The 12946-nt window shown below is 33.9% G+C and overlaps 1 protein-coding gene across 5 annotated transcripts in view; it reads left to right on the top strand.

Annotated features, from left to right (window-relative positions):
* Positions 1 to 23: 23 nt before the first annotated feature.
* The window catches only part of LOC108685840 (A disintegrin and metalloproteinase with thrombospondin motifs 8), a 55227-nt gene continuing 42304 nt past the window's right edge, over positions 24 to 12946 (top strand). For 2 of the 5 annotated variants that reach the window (XM_018190824.1, XM_018190829.1), the window contains exons 1-2: positions 24 to 59; positions 2253 to 2570. The gene's annotated coding sequence lies outside the window, so the exon portion shown is untranslated. Of the gene's footprint in view, positions 60 to 383; positions 432 to 504; positions 705 to 2252; positions 2571 to 4652; positions 5143 to 12946 lie in introns of those variants that run through there. The other 3 variants (XM_018190826.1, XM_018190825.1, XM_018190827.1) reach the window with 3 other exon arrangements.

The following is a 12946-nucleotide window of genomic DNA, read 5'->3' as shown; positions in this document are numbered from 1 at the left end:
TATATATATATATATATATATTACGAATCTAGGGATTGCGGAAATTGGCGCGAGTTACGGTGAGTTACACGGTACTGCCAGCAAGATATGTGCAAAGTGTGTTCGGGGAGACGCTATTACCGCTATTTGTGTCAGTTTCTTCTTTTACATTTGATAAACGATGAAGATATAGAATAACACGAATAGCACTAATAACGTGTCTCCGAACGCATCTATAACGTTACACTGTGATTATTTCATCTTTATTTAACATTGGCAAACAACAAAGATTCACTGTGTTACATTGCGTATGTCTTATCGGTGTATGCCTTTTGCTGGAAAGCACCTTAAGTATCACATTCGAAGGTGTGCATAAGTCAATTTATACCGCGCATTTCAAATTAGAGATTCTTGGGTCAAGGAGAAGACAACGAGTAGGCGAGATTAATAAGGTGCGAGAATAACAAAGGGAGAACCTTGAGCATTTCCGTGTCCTACGTAATGAGATTTGCGAGATCGATTGATATCGATATGGAGAAAGTTCGTGCGCGTGTCGCGCCATAGTTGTGCGTCGTGCAGGTCGCGCCCCGAAATTCGAGAGTCGCGAAAAGCGAGGCGAGAGTGAAGTATGTGCCTAGCGTGTATCAACGGGTTCACGTGCGTAGAAAAGCAAACGTGTTCTACATTTTCGTGACCACTCGCTTTTGAAATCGAAAATCAGCAAGGTGAGGTTAAAGAATTTCCGTTTCGTCGTTGACGAAAGAGTTAACCTTCCTCTTTGTAAAACTCATCTCAATAAAGTTCTGTTAGTTACGACGAATCATATAAATATTGTGAAGAAATAGCATTTATTAACTCTTTGGAGTTTGTTAATCTTCCGGTTGACAGTAAATCTATTGAACCTATTCAATTATAAATCTCTTCGTCAAAAGTATCAAATAAAAATTAATTTTGTTTATATCTGCGAATTATTCGTATTAAAATTATTTAATATTTATTCTTTATCACATGTCATTTTGGTTATGTCAAATTAATTAGTGTTTTTTAATTAACATTATTATAATTGAGATAATTGTAGAGATCACTATTATTTTCTATAAGTTGAACTCTCGAAATTTAATTCGCGATTAATAGATTTGTTATTTACGATTGAACTACATTGAAAAAAATTCTAAATTTTAATAAATATTTGAACAATTCTAAGTAAATATTTACTAAATGTAAACATATATTTATTTGATACAAAACCATTAATTTAATTTCATTTTTTTTATTTAAATATTTATTTATTAAGCAAATGTCTACTTAATATTATTAAAAGAAATATATATTAAGACTAAATAAAAATTTTGTTTTTAGTGTACTGTACACTTTTTATATCTAAAGTGAAAAATTAATACGATTTAAAGTATAATTTAAAGTGTAATTGTTTATAATATGATATTATATTCGATATTCGATAAGAGAGAGAATAAAAAGAAAATTGTAGTGCAGTTCAATGCAGCAATAAAAAACAAATCTAAATGCAACGCGACATGCGTATGCAAAACGGCACGAAATTAAATACGTTTACTCTTCCCCGGTCGACTTTTCGTTGTAAAAGGCGCGCGATTCTTATTTTTGGCCGCGACCGACGTATCGCGGTTTTGCGTAACCAGGAGGACGAGTTTTTTTTAAACGGTCCTCTTCTTTTTCCTTTTTTCCTTTTTCTTTCTTTCTTTCCTACTTCGTTTAATTGAATTCCCTGCACGTCTCTCCGCTCCCAGGCCATCCGACCGGTGGATAAAAAAGTCAGATTTCCTTCAATTCTTTGCATTCTAACATTGGGGTGTCTCCGACGAACAATAAACACCCATGATTCCTAAATTTATTCTTTATACCTTCTTTTTTCTCTAACAATTCTATTTGCAATCTTCCAGCTTTTCGTCAGAAGAAAAGCATTATCGAACAAAGTTGTCAGGATAAAATTGAGTCAATTTTAGTTTTATTTTTCTATTTTCCCCGAAGTGAAAGTCAGGTAGAACACGGGATCATAATTAAGTCATAATGATATCATGAAGTCATTCGATACTTAAAAATGATTTTATAAGTGACAAATAATAATCACGATGATAATATCCTTGTGATATTATTATGACTTCTGTCTTTTCTATTTGAGGGAGTGTCAAATCTTGCGATATTCGACATTTATGATGTCCATTATTTTCGCGAAGATCGTTATGCGCGTTTCTCTTTACCTTCTTCCTGTCTCCTAATACCTTTGTGTTGTGCAGTGATCATACGAGAATTGATGCATACGGAATCACGCGGAAGCGAGAAAACGGCTGCCAGAAATCGCGCGCGGGGTGAGGAAGCACGTAACGCCGATCCTTCGAATCCTCAGCTTCCCTCGGTTTCTCGCCGCGGGATCGATCAGGGCACATTGTGCATCGTGTACGTGTAAGGAGAGCAATTTGTACAACCCACCTTTCTCCCCATCCCCGTCGTCCCTCGTCATACTGAAGATCTCGTCGGCAGCGATGGAAACATGAGGACCGTTACAGATCGTGCATCCGATCGACGTAACTCCATTCCTACCGACCATAAATGACGTAAGTACCCTTCATTTCACTACGCGGCACGTCGCAAAACACGTGGGTCCGAATTCGCGGCACGATCGAGGACCGCCTGTTTCCAAATCGTCTTGTACCAAATCTATATTTCGTAAAAATCGAGGTTATGTATTGTAAATAGCTCATTGCTCTGCAATCTTTTTCAAAAGCATTCAAAAGCAATTTTCGAAACGGACTCGATTGGCAGCTAATCAATTTTGAAGAAAATCAATAACGGACTCTCGACAATTCAAATAAATAAATAATAAAAAACGGACATTTAGAAGTTAAGAACTCGGAACATGAGCTAAAAAATGTTACAATTGTATACGATTTATTTAGTGTCATTTGTATTAGAATTATTTTATTATTGAATAGTTTGCGCAATAATTTCCGCATCTGACTCTCTTGAATGTCTGTTTTGTATTATTTATTTATTTGATCAATTTTGATTGGGATGAAACGCAAAACAGTGCAACTTTTTTCGTGTTATTCGTATATTTCTTTTCATGAATCTTTAGAAAAAAAACTGTTTGATAAAACTGATATTATGCTTAAACTGTAACCGCAACGGTTAATTATGGGTATAAAAAAGGGATTCGCTATAATACGATCAAATTTCGACTAGAACTTTTATCTTGATAAACTTTAATTAACGGATTTTTGCACTTTTTTCACGATTTATTTCGCCATTGATTGCTAACTGTGTTCAACAATGACAAGGCTAATGTTGCAATCATTAGTCAAGACACGCACGGATTTTATTTACAGTAGAGGTCACTTTTTTAAGATCGAGATTCGAACATTTTGGTCTTGAGTTTGCTACGTACGATTTCCACACATAACACCCGAATAAGTCAAAAGTACTATAATCCATAGAGGATACTCTATCTAGTCTAACTAGAACACCGTTTACGTAATTAGCGTCGCACGGATAGTCCGAATAAATGCTTAATTAAAAGTCACGTGAAATTATACGAACCTAAAGGAGCTAATAGATAGCATTCCTAACGACGTTGCGAAACCGACGCCGATGAAGAATGCAGCGAGGAATGTCATTTATCGCCTCCGCTTATTCAGTCCTGCATTAAATTAAAAGATGCACGGGCGAGTTTAAGTTTATTTTCTATAATATTGTGTATACAGCTTCGTATATTGATTTATTGTTATTATTTTTTGTTATCGTTTTTGTTAATCCTTAAATTATGAAATTATATTTATAAGTTCTAAAACATCCTGTTTGAAATACAGAAGCAAATAAATCTTCACCTTATACAGCGATTGATAGAGGAAGATTCAAAGTTTTTTGACCTACAATTTAGAAGATATCTTACAAAAAAATTTTAGAATTGATAACTCATACACAGAAAGGATAGTTTTGTTGAAATATCTAAAAATTTGGTTAGATAGAGATCTGAAAATAACTTTATTGGACCATCAAAATAATTATGTAGGACGCTCTAACCGGTTCTTAAATTTCATCAAAACTTTTTGCAGTTATTCATACTTGAGTTTTCTACATAATTATTTTGATAGTTCAATAAAATCATTTTGAGATCTAGCTACTGTTAAAAATTTCATAAAATTTAATATACTTTTAAATTACACAATTTGAACTTAATTTCATGACATTACATTAAATTTAATGTGTTTATAACTAAAAAGTATATTTACGTATACATTAAATTTCATAAATTTAATGTACACGTTCATTACATTTAAGTAACTACTGTAACTTAATTTTCAATTAAATTATTTATTATTTTTAATTTCGTTCATAACTACGAGCTTCATTTACATGTAAAGGAAATTCATGGTTACATTTCTAACAGTATAAATTTTTATACTGCTGCAAAATCAGTCTTTCCGTGTAGTACCAATCGGATTGTATAATCGTCTAAATATTTTTGTTCGAGTTCAAATTACCTGTAACTCTGATCGAAGATTAATTATAAGAGACCTAATAATTCTTTTAATCTGACTTTAATTTCTGCATAATTAATGTATCAAGAACGTCATGTACCTGTACGTGCCTTCGCGCAGCACGTGGCACATACTTGCCAAACAATCGTGCGCTTCGAACGATTCGGGAAGGAGAGAACGTTCCTGTTCAAGAGAAGGTAGACCCGGTTGTGCATGCGTAGCGTTGAAAGCGAGATCTAATCACTCTCGTTTCTTCTCACCAGACACGGTGTGCCCGCGGCCGCGAAAACGGAGTGTCCTCCTGGCGAGCGTGCGAGTCGCGTGCTTGATTTCTTTTTTCAGGAGGAAGCGGAATCTCATTGTCAGTCTCGCGGATCAACGAACGTTTCTTACAACAATCTCGCGTAATTAATGATTTCACGCTTACGTCACAGCTCCATGGGATTAATCGCTACGGAAGGAACCATTTTCACGAACATTGCCAAGCTACAGTTACATCGGCAACGATCGAGTAACGCAAGAGTGCGGATACAAAAAGAGAAAATCGTTCGTAAAAACAGAGCGGAATAAAACTTTCGTTTTCAATATTTGCGATCGTATGCTCGTATATGCATGAACCGAAACCGACGAGAATCGTATGTTGTATAACGTAAGTATGCGTTTATATAGTTCGTTATCGTTGACCTGAGAATTGCTAATCGTTCCAATTAGGCATCCTACCTCTAAAGTGAAAGAATTCGATCTCGTTTGAGAGAACGAATTGTCAGCATCTAGGAACATAGCCGCAGAGAAAATGCGGAAAACTACAATCCTAGTAGAATTGTTTGAGTTTTTGTTCATAACGACTTTTCAAATAGTTGTGCGTATTGATTTTTCGTTGTCTCATTTTATTTATAGCTGCCTATGTAACTATTATCGAGGCTTGCCTTACGGGTTTCGCGTTGCAGCTGGTCGATAACAAGCTTGTTAAGGTCTCAAAAATCAATAAAATGGACACGAAAAGGATGATTTTGCTGAAGTAAAAATTTAGCTATATATATACGCCAAATCTGAAAATAATTTTGTTAAACCATCGAAATAATTGTGTAGGCTGCTCAAATTAGTTGCTAGAATTTCAAAACATTTTACAATATTTTGCAAATCATGCTTGAGATTTCTATCTAATTACTTTAATTTATCTAATTACTTAAATTAAACTTTAATTTAATCCAACAAAACTATTTTCAGATCTATATCTAGCTAAATTTTTTTATACTTCAGCAAAATCGTTCTTTTCATATCCATTTCGTTGATTCTGTTCTTTTCCTATAAAGACACTTTTATTAGATTCTTCTTTTTTAATTGTATTTTGTATTCGACAAATCGATATAAATTATTATCATTATTGAATGAAAATTTATTAAATTACGAGCTTCTTTTAATATAAAAAAAAAAAGAAATTAAAGTGCAACATAAAACTCTACATTTTAATTAATATATGCAATGTTCCACAATGTGTATATTGTAAAATCCGTTTCCTACATATTTTCTGTGTCATAGTTTCATTATATATTAAAATATAATTATTCAAAGGGGAATAAGAAAAGACCTGTTACTTGTCGATTCAATTTACTCAAGCAATTCGCCATTACTACGCGAGTTAACTCATTTTTGCATAACACGGTGCAATTATAAACTGATATATGCGATATAGAGCCGAGGTTGCTTTCTGTTTCTTTGCTCTAACGGCTGATTTAATTTACGTCGCTTTCACGTGTGGGCAAAGCTGTTACTAATTGCGCGGAAATATTCGACGCTCCGCGAGTTTCCTTCCGCTTAGAGCGCCCCGTTTTCTCGATCGTCTCGTGCATCGTATTAACGGGACTGCTGAAATCAAAGTTTTGATACATGCCGTTCGTTTCAAAGTCTTTTAAGAGGGGGAGAGCACTTTCACACTGGGGAGAAAAGCAACGTTTCAATAAGTATTCGCGGTGAATAGTTCACGTCCTACAAAGTAGGACGCCGCAAGTTGTTGCGTCGATCTCCATTAACTCTCCGTAGCATAAATTTTATATCAGCGCGTTTCGTCTTCCCGATGTAAATCGATCATTTCGCGCGTAAAGGTGTCAAAATAACAGAAGAACTTAATTTTATTCTCTTGATATTGTGACACATATTTATTCAATTCATAAGGGCTACAGCACATATAAAATGCATAAACATAGCATAGCATAAAATCATCTCGACCAATAATCATCTAGCATTAAGTTGCCTTATTAATTTACGTAACATGCTCATTGATCCAGACAGTTATATGCTATCTTGTATGCTACAGTCCTAAAAAGTCAAGAAATACATAAACGTGTCATTATTGTGAAATTTGCTCGTTCAATAATAAAGCAGTTAACTAAATGTAGAATAGGAAATAACTGAAAGTTTCTATTTATCAACTATCAATAATCATTTCTAATGACGAAAGGTTAACAGTTAATGATTCTCGCCGAGACAGATGTATAGAATTGTGAAACGTTCTAGCGGGAAATATTTTAAGTCGCAATTGTGGTTATCGTCTGTCACTCGACGTCCCCCAAGACATTGTGTCAAATGGTGGAAAAACCGCACGAGCGATCCCGCCGATAATATGATAATAAAGATACATATGATATATGAACGTTACGTCCGGGTTAGCAGTTTACGTATGCTCTTGAGACCACCTGTAATTCCCTGAGTGAGTCCATCGAGCACGTAAAGAACATCCTCGACAATCATTGTTGGGTAACGAGTCCAGTCCTGAGAAAAGGTTATGTTCGTGCTTGATTTTTATGGTTTCGTTTGAGGCAATAATCCAGGTTCTTTTTGTGTCTTCCCTTATTACAACATTCCTTCATTGCAACATTCCATATATATAACATATGGCATATACTGAGATTCTTTTTTTTTTTGATTCTTCAAACAAAATCAGTGTAATTACACAATGCAGTTATTTTACATCAAAATTATTATTTTTTTCTCCTAGTCCTACACTATTTTCATCTTTATTCTCTCTATTGTTACACAAAAACATAAAATGTAGATTCTTATATTATTAGATTAATATACGTCTTTTAATTTTTAATTAATTTTTAATTTTTAATTAAATCGGGCTTAAATTAATATAAGCAACCTTGATGATAAATTACTCTTTGAAAGAATCTACTATAAGAGAAAAAAGATTTATAAAGCTGGTTGCTTACAAAAGTTGCGTGTGCTTCCGAGTGACACTCATGTTATTAATCGAATGTATTAATTATTATTCGATGCATTGAGTATGAATAAAATATCGCCTCAAATCCGCGATGACTGTCATTGTAAACAAATTAAATCATAAATCGCATAAATATTCTAATATAAAACCTTGAAGACACTAATTATCATGTAACGCTGCAATATAAGCAATATTGATATTATGAAGACTGCATTTATGATGCCAAAGGCTGCGTTTGAGATATATCGCGAATTGAAATCGCCATTTTAACTGCCACGATTGCCTCACTATTCTCCATTACGCAATCTTCCTCCATCGTGCATTTGCAAAGAGGGTTGAGTTCACATCATAGAGTTCACAACTGTTAATTATTGTTTTTTCGATCTCAGGTTAATAGTTATTATTATAATAAATATTTCCAACGTGAAAATCTATTAACATTCCTAGAAAACATGGTTTTTAGCTCCTTATCTTATATTTCTCTCTTATATTCTTTCTTATTAATGACATTTTTTAAATATACTACGATAATATAAGTACGATAATATAAATTTTAAAAAGAAAATACTGATTGTATGAGTTTCTTCGATTTATTAGGAATACGCAATAATGATAATATATTTCTTCGATTTATTAGAAATAATACGTAGTGATAACTATAATGGATTGAGTAATGATTATAAATAAAAATCCCGATTCGCTATAATAACTCACGTGAATTTTGACAAAAACATAGGCGTATCCAGTGGAGAAGTAAGGGATTCAAACTCTCCCCTTGAAATTTTTTATTTATTTTTTAACTTTTAATTATAAAGAATACAGCTTTTTCTTTTCGACTCTGAGTAAATTGCTTGTTCTCACATAAAATTTTTTTTCTTCTCCTTACTTCTCCTTACAAAAATATAAATAATTTCTGGAACTTTTGTTAATTATAGCTTTGGCAAAAGCTAAGAAAGTATTCTCTCTAAATTCTTTGGAGTGAATGTCAAGAGTACTCCATTTGATCAAATAGAGGTAATGCCCTCGGTTAAAATTAGTATTTATAATAACAGAATTGATAAATTCTCTCCCGTTTAAAAAAATTCTGAATATAACTGAATATAATGAAAGATCAATCATTGTCGTCGTTTTTGTCCTCTTTGTTGTCGTCACAGTCATTTAATACATCATTTCTAGGAACTTTCATGCAAAAATCTGCAATTCAGAAAGACCCTGATTACACATCATATAATGCATCAACGATGTAGGTGACGGTTAAAAACGTCATTGCCAGTGGAAAATTATGGCTCGTAGACTTTTAAGCACTAAGTCATCTGGATCAGCTGTGCGCGTCCGCTTCGCATCGAATGTACGCTTGACGATTGCAAAAGTGAATTGGCGATTTCTTGAACGTCGAAAGTCCTTTCGCGAGACTATGAATCGCAAACTCCACTTCGAATCGATGGTGACTCTCGCCTGATCGTTTCATGGAAGAGAGAATGTCGTACGCGGTATCTTAAGAATCACAGCCATTGATCTGTATACAAAAATCTGTCAACTAATCCGCCCTATTACAAATACAACGATCAAAATCATTAATTAACTCGCGCGTCAAGCATAACGAACGAGAAGAATCAGAAAAGCGAAATCGCAACATCGTCGCTCTCAATGAGTTTATGTCTCGATTAATTTACACGGATTATAAACTTTCATCGCTCAATTCAGAGATATAAATGTATCTTTATGCATGCAGCACTTGACAGCTTTTTCATTTTTGTTCATTTTTGCAGTTCATATAATAGTAGGTTGCGAAATGATAATGACTCTTTCATACAGTCATTGGTTTCAAGTAGCCTCTTCTCACTTTATCACCATGTTTTGCATCATGTTTACTGGAATACATAATAAAGACGTGTCATAAAATCGAAAATGAAGGGTGTAGGATAGTATGCGCTAGAACTATTATTATGTATTTCTATTTAAAAAAAGAAAAAAAGACAATGCGTGATTATAATGTGTAAAATAACGTACCACGTGATACGAATTATCCCAATTCTGGCAGAAATCAAAATCAGAGCGTAAATTCAATGTAAGGAGAGAATAACAGAAGCGTAAACAAAGTTTCTAGGATGCGAAAATTGGAACAACGAGATTGGAAAAACGCGTAAACGCTTTTCTTTACATTCGTTCTTTACTTTCGTTGTTTCAATTTTCGCTTTTATTATTCTCTTCTTACATTCAACTTACGCTCCGATTTTGATTTCTGCCAGAATTGGGATAATTCATATCACGTGGTGGCCAGGAAAATAGAACACAAAAATTATAATATCATAAGGATATTATCTTATTAGTTAGACATTTATAAGTTCATTTTTAATCCTTACCCTAAAAGGGTGTGTTTTTCATCCGTACAAACAGGAGCACTAAAATCCTTCCGTTTTTTCACCTTATTTAGAATGATTAAAAAAAATTTCTAAAAATTCACCAATATACTTTCAACTTTCTAGAATAAATGTTGGAACTTCATTTTGGAAAGTAAAATGTAGTAATATAATTTATAATTACTGAAAGATTCAAAGAAACTTGTACGAACAGGAATCGCTCGCGTCACTAGTGACCCATCTTGTAGGTTAAGTATCAACTGATGTCATGATGACGACCTGTGATATCATTGTGACTTATTTATGACTATGTTCTATCTATTCTTCTATTAGAGAAACACCGCGAAGTGTCGGGTTTACGAGCAGCCACGCCGGTATGTATCCTGTCAATAAAAAAAGAATTTACTTTCAATCGCGCCGTAGCATTGAGACACGGCGCTCACGTGGAACACCACGTGAAAACACTACGTTGGCCGCGGGAACGGCCCCTTCTAAAGAACGACGGCCTGCAATTAGGGATTACGATCGTGGATGTCTGACATTATGGCGAAAAGGGAGATCCTTCAGGTGCGATGAACGATTTGTGACTCTTCTTCGTGCGATACTTTTGCGGCCTCGGTCGGACGAGCGTGCTTCTCTCTCTCTTACGCAACGAACCGCCCAATCCGAAGATGTTTATTCGCGATACGAATCTTTTCGCGAGGCAGCACAGCACGGTCTCTTGTACGTGCCTGTACAACTGCCCATAGTTGGGTTTTTTTTACGATGATACTTCTCCGGTAGAATACAGATTTTTTTGGAGTTATTAATAATCGCGATGTCATCTGTTTTTAGGATTCAGTATATTTGTTTATTTTGCAAAAATCCATCTTTCACATCTTTGACATCTTCATTCTTACAATTAAATCTGTTCCTTTTAATTGAATATCTTGCACCATTCATCTTTCCTCTTTTTCTCTCTATGTTAGAGAGAAAAGAAAGAATGACGTAAAGTAATTTGGACATTGGATTTAGTTGCAGAAATCAAAATACATAAGAATATCATAGTTTAAGAATACCACAGTTTTCTTTGGATCAAAAAATTGTTTTTGTGTGCCTATTATTATATTTCGATTCCAATTATTATTTATTAATCCTCTTATGACTTCGTCTACACGTCCATTCAGTGTTTCCTTGACAACGATTCATTATTCTGTCTATGAATATAACGAGAAAAAAATTAATTTTAATTTTTTTTAATTGTCATTCTCCATATTTGCAATAAATGATCGCGTTTATATATATAGGCAATCTGCATGCGCAATACATAAAGTTGACATTTCGCATAAGTAAACGACAGTGCTATTGACGTATCAATTAACGTTCGTGTATAATCCTGTCTGCGGTATCTCGCGGGTCAAGGATAATGAGGACGATAGCATCGACCGGCGACATCGTTGTCGACGACAACGTGCACGTTGCTCTGCACGTCTCGATATCGTAGTGGCGATATGGTGAAAGCTGATATTTTGTAACACACTCTTGCTATTCCGTTCCATTCCGTTTCATTCCATTCCATTCCGTAGTATTGCCCGCTGCAGCTGTTCGTTCCTTGGCTTAACTCGACTCTCTCGTTATATACACGAGGCTCTACTGATCGAATCGTCTCTCGTAATCAAATGCGAGAACCACGCGACGGCAGTACAATAGTAGGCGCACCCAGAATACATTTTTCCCTCCCCGTCCACGTTCCACGAGATTCTCGCTTCGTAGCGGTGCAACATGAGATAGTTTGCCCATCGGCGCGAGATAGCAAGTCGCCGGGAAGGTGTATAAGTCAGCAATCGAGTAATACGTTGACGATGATGACAGTAAAAAGAGTAGTACGAAGAAAGCGAGATAGAGATATTCTTAGAGACAACAAAGAATAAGAAATAATTATGATTTATAATTTATGCTTTTTATTGTTTTTATTTGCAAGGAAAATAGTATTATCATAATTCGTAAAATGAAGTAACTTTGACTCAAATTTTGCTCAGATAGAATGCGTGTCAATCGGGACATAAGACATTTTATTAAAAATGTCCTGATGATCTTAGAGACATTTTAAGACGCCTTATATCCTGATTTTAGACATATGTAGTATATTGTAATATATGTAGTATATTTAGACATTTTTTTTCTGAGCCAAATATTATAGTTCCTGACATATTCTATCCTGACTAGAATTGTTATATTCAAGTAGAATATATAGAAATATTCATTATGAATATATTTATCATTAATTAAAAATTATTTATATTTACACTGAATGAATAGGCATTATATTATATAAATATATCGAATAATGAATAGACTTTTTCGTTTTGATTAACTAAACACACACACACACACACACACAGAGAGAGAGGGGGGGAGAGAGAGAGAGAGAGAGAGAGAGAGTATTTAGTAAATAACGATAAAATTAGTAGAGCGAACTAAATTGAATCGAAAAGCCTTCTATCATTTTACAATATTCGTATAATTAATAAGATATCAATTACTAAAAATCACCGTCAAATACTAGTTTTCAATAATTTTTTACTCAAGTACTATCAATTTAAAAAAAAACAACAAGAGACAAAAATTATTTATTTTCTTCTCATAGAATTTTTTCAAAATTTTTTAGTATTTCTCATATCTCAAAAATAGTTGCCAATATATGAAAATGCAGTACAAAAAAAATTCTGAAAAAATTCTTAGAACTCTGAAAAGAAAATAAATAATATTTTTGTCTCTCGCTGTTTTTCTCTAAAGTTGATAGTACTTGAGTAAAAAATTATTAAAAACCAATATTTGGTTATTATATCTTGTAATTGGATATCTTGTTAACTATTGCGAATATTTCAAAA

This window comes from Atta colombica, unplaced genomic scaffold (assembly GCF_001594045.1).
Source record: "Atta colombica isolate Treedump-2 unplaced genomic scaffold, Acol1.0 scaffold160, whole genome shotgun sequence".
NCBI classification, from domain to species: Eukaryota; Metazoa; Arthropoda; class Insecta; order Hymenoptera; family Formicidae; genus Atta; species Atta colombica.
Note: the sequence above shows the minus strand (reverse complement) of the source record. Positions and strands in the feature narration are given on the sequence as shown.